This window comes from Lactuca sativa, chromosome 4 (assembly GCF_002870075.4).
Source record: "Lactuca sativa cultivar Salinas chromosome 4, Lsat_Salinas_v11, whole genome shotgun sequence".
In the NCBI taxonomy this organism is placed as follows: domain Eukaryota; kingdom Viridiplantae; phylum Streptophyta; class Magnoliopsida; order Asterales; family Asteraceae; genus Lactuca; species Lactuca sativa.
This window is the reverse complement of record NC_056626.2, coordinates 270,484,728-270,489,342: the sequence shown is the minus strand read 5'-3', so window position 1 is coordinate 270,489,342 and position 4,615 is coordinate 270,484,728. Positions and strand designations below refer to the sequence as shown.

The 4,615-nt window shown below is 39.1% G+C and overlaps 1 non-coding gene across 1 annotated transcript; it reads left to right on the top strand.

Annotated features, from left to right (window-relative positions):
• The first annotated feature begins 2,104 nt into the window (after positions 1 to 2,104).
• Positions 2,105 to 2,211, top strand: LOC111892711 (small nucleolar RNA R71). Its single transcript, XR_002850638.1, has one exon. It is a non-coding gene; the product is annotated as a small nucleolar RNA R71 (small nucleolar RNA).
• Positions 2,212 to 4,615: the final 2,404 nt, after the last annotated feature.

The window sequence follows — 4,615 nt, the reverse complement described above, 5'->3', positions numbered from 1 at the left end:
TTGCACCTTCTCTTGCATGTTCTTTTCCTCAAACTTAATTACTTCATATTTTGTGAAAGCTCGTGCTCTAGGTTTGGTAATGAATGGGTGACCAGTATCAACTCTCCTATCCCTTGCCTTCTCCTCTTTTTCAGTGCTTACCTCATCTTCAAGCGAAATTGCATCAAGACATGCTATATGAACGTGTTGAACTTCAGTATCCATTTCTCCTTCTGCTATTTGTTCTTCTAAAGAATGAGGAAAAACATCCATGTCCAGCACATGCAGAGAACTAGCAACAAGCAGATCTAAGTCGTCTAAGTTGTTGGTAATTTCGACTGGACTCGTCGAGTCTAGGAAAGTGACTCGGTGAGTCGGATCGCATTTCACCATTTCTACTGTATTTTCTGAGTCAGCTCCTTCCAGTAGCTTCTCTATCTCCTCCAAGTCTTTGTCAAAATATCCATTACCTCCAGAAGGTAGCAAAAACTTGCTTGGATCTTCTTCTTGCAAAAGTGCAAGTTCTTTTTGTAGTATCTCATCATCCAAATCGATAAATGAGATCTCTTCTTTTCCTTCCTCTTCTTGCTTGACCTCTGGTAAAGCTCTAAATACTGTTGACTCATCTCCTACCCTCAACGTTAGTGTAGACTCACATACATCAATTAGTGCACATGTGGTTTTCAAAAATGACCTCCCCAAAATAATCGGAATTTCGGGGTCTTCTTCCATATCAAGCACCAGAAAGTCTACTAGAAATATGAACTTGTCGACTTTAATGAGAAGATCCTTACAAACGCCTCTTGGATGAATTGTTGTCTTGTCTGCCAAATGGATCTTCATGTTTACCGGCCTTGGCTCCGGTAAATTCAGCTTCTTAAAGAAAAAGAAAGGCATCAGGTTGATGCTTGCACCCGAGTCGGTCAACGCTTGAGTGACAAGTGCATTTCCAAATTGGCACGGAATTATGATACTCCCCGGATCCCCCTTCTTTTTGTGTAACTCACTCAATATTATTTCCGCAACTTTAGCTAAATCTTTCCTAGTAGCAAAGAGACCCTTTAGTAAGTTAAAATACTTGGGCGGTTGAAGCATTGTTTCTACAAATGGCACGTTGACTTGTGGGGATCTAAAATGCTCCATAAAAGCTCTATAAGCTTTAACCTTTTCACCAGGCATGGCTCTGATTGGGAATGGCAAAGGGGGATTATATGGCTTTAAGGGAATGACCATTTTTTCATTAACGCATGGACTCGTCGAGTCCATTAGAGGGACTCGGCGAGTCTGGTCGGGCTTAGCTGGAGCCGACTCTGCTACCTTTTCTGTCTTCCTATTGGAGATCCTCTGTGCATGTGTGAAAATTTCTTCATAGCTAGAAGTCACAATACTCACATTCTCCATTCTTGGATTATCTTCGATGTTACTTGGAAGTTGACTCGGTCTTCTTTTGTTCACTTGATGTGCAAGTTGTCCCAACTGTTTCTCAATGTTGAGAATGGATGACTGCTGATTCCTTAGCATATTTCTGGTCTCGTGTATTGCAACATCGTGATCATTGTGTCTCTTTTTGGATGCGGCTATGAATCTAGTGAACAATTCTTCTAAATCGGCTTTCTTCTCCATTACCGGTTCTTCCTTTTGATAAAATCCCCTCTCCTTCTGCTTGTATCTCTCCTCCTTAGCCTTCTTGTATTCTTCGTATGGGAGCCATTCCTTCTTCGGTTTCCGCCAATTCTTGTCGTATCGATCGCCGCTTGAGTAAAACACTTGAGCTTTCTTGTTTCCATTTTCATCCAAGTCACAATCTTTTGTGAGATGGGGCCTTCTACAATTCTCACATCCAACTCGAATAGCATGGATTGTTTGATCCATTTTTGTCATCCTTCTATCTAGACTATCGAGCTTAGCTATCACCACCGCCATGCTATCATTTGCCGAGTTCACTACCCCCCGACTTACTTCATTTCTTGGATTGTGGTATACTCTAGAATGCTTAGAGAATTCTTCAATTAACTCCTTGATTACTGGGGGCGGCTTCTTCATGAGTGGGCCTTGTGAATCGAGCAATTGCCTTGTAGTGACATTGACTCAATCATAGAAGATGGAGACCTCTTGTTGGCTATTGAGTTCATGGTGTGGGCAATTTCTAAGAAGACCTTTGTACCTTTCCCAAGCTTCATAAAGAGATTCCCCGGGTTGTTGCTTGAAGTTGGCAATGGCTTTCTTTAGCTTGGCTATTTTGGAGGGCGGGCAAAAGTGGTCTATGAACTCTTCTTTCATCTTGGCCCATGTGGTGACCGATCCGGGAGGAAGTGACTTTAGCCAATCCTTTGCAGCACCCTTGAACGTGACTAGAAGCATGCGAAGAAGCTGGGTCTCACGTGGAACATTTCGTACATTGAAGTAGTCAGCCACATCATTCACTTCGTCCAAGTGCTTGTAGGCGTCTTCATGGTCTTTCCCATAAAAAGGAATCTCCTTGAGTTGAGCAAGAATATGACACTTTAGCTCGAAAGTAGCGGTAGCGGGAATTGCGGGCTGCACAAGTCCCGGGCCAGTGTCATCGCGCATCCTTTTTTTCCATTCCCCCATGGGGACTTCATCGATATTAGCCATAGTGATAGCTAAATCGTCTTCAAAATCGGATTCGTTCTCGTATGTGGGTTCTTCTTCTTCCTCGGTCTCGTACTCGACGTCTTCTTTAATTGGGTCTTCGATTGTCACAGAGGCACTGGATGCTCCTGATCTGCTGCTCCTCTTCTTGCTAAAAATGGACTTGAGGTTCTTGAGTGGCGAGTTCTTTGAAGAAGCTGATTCTCCAACAGTTTTGCCTTTGTTCCTCCTTAGTGCGGATTTCGGGTCTTCAAGAGGAGGGACCAAAGGTGTATCAGATCCTCAGGTCATGAAACAACTATAAACAAAACATAAAGCGCGTAAAAAGAACAAAAAATAAATAACAATTAAAACTGTGAATCAACGATGTACTCGCCGAGTCGGCACGAGTGCACTCGGCGAGTTGAAGGTAAAAACAGAAAAAAAAATTAATTACTTTTGAAAACGAATTTCTATTAAAACTTATATTAATTACTAAATTACCTATGAATTAACTCTGTGTAAGATGAATCTTACACAAAGGGTCGATAAAAAAAAATAGAATTTAATGTTAACTTTAGAACCGTTCCCGACAACGGCGCCAAAAACTTGATGTGTGTAAAACTCAACTAGTTTTAAACCAACTTTTAATTATAAAATGAACACACAAAGGCAGTGGATCTATCAATTGTGGTAAAGCAAAATAAATAGGGTATTGAACACAGGGAACGGAAATTAAAACTAAAAAGTTTATCTAAATTAATTAATAAGTAGGGGTTTTCTCTAGTTTTACAAGACTAGAAACTTACTAACTATCACTTAATCTAAAAACTAGGAAAGCAAAGAACTAACTAGATTCAATAACGGGAAGGAACTTATGTTTAGTTCAACTCAATTGATCCTATGGTTGATTTCATGGTAATAGTGCAATGGATGAATTCTTTTGTTGGCTACCGACTCTAATGATTAGCTTTGCGTTCACTACACTAACCCTTAGTGAAATAATTAACTCAAACAGTGATCAGTTGTCTAACTTAATTAAATTCACTAGATTAATTATTCGGGTTAATTTAGACTTGCAATAATTAACTAATTTGGTCCTTTAGTTAATTTCTTGTTGATGGTCATCAAACAAGCTCACACATGAATTTACTTAACTTTCTTATTAATTCTAGTTTCATGTTCATTAATCCTAGACATATGATGAAGTGGTCATGTAAACATATGAGGTTGATAATCAAAAGATGTTCATACTATTTTACTACCTTCCTATTAACAGAAAATTAATTATCATTCACACACAAGGTTCTTTAGCAATCTAAAATAATAAAAATCACCAACATTAAATTAATCCTACCAATAATCAAACCATAGTATCAATTTTGTATCCCCAAACTGAAGTTTAAGAGTTTTAGCTCATAATTAAGGTAAATAATAGAAAACAAACAAATTCTAAGTGTTTGAGCCATAATGGAAAACAAAAGATTAAGTAGAATGATGAAAATTGCCTTAAATCTCCTTCGTAATTGAATTCTAGCTTGTATCTTCGTCCTCTAGGGTTTTTCTGGCTCTTCAATTGCAGCTAAACTCTCCAGAATGGTTCCAGAATTCTCTCTTGTCGATCTGAGAAGTTATCTTTATATTTGCGAAACGACTCGTCGAGTTAGGTGACGACTCGCCGAGTCCATCTCTCAATCCCCGTATGCGATAAGTATCTGGGTCCCCGAGTCTTTATCTTCTCGAATATTCTCTTGGACTCGCCGAGTAGACGACCCTACTCGCTGAGTAGGTGTTGTTTTTGGTGTTTTTCTTCTTTGTTCAATTCCCGAGCTCTCAACCGCTTCTCCTGCTTCCTTTTGCTTCCGAGCTTCACTTTTGGACTAAAAACATACTTCAAACACTTTTAAGTATCTTTTGTCCATGAAATGCAATAATTTAGCTAATAAATGATAAAAAATCTATACTTAATATGAACTAAATATGCACATATCACCGATCACATATTACTTTAAATTACAATTGGTTTAAGGTAGTTAGTACAGAA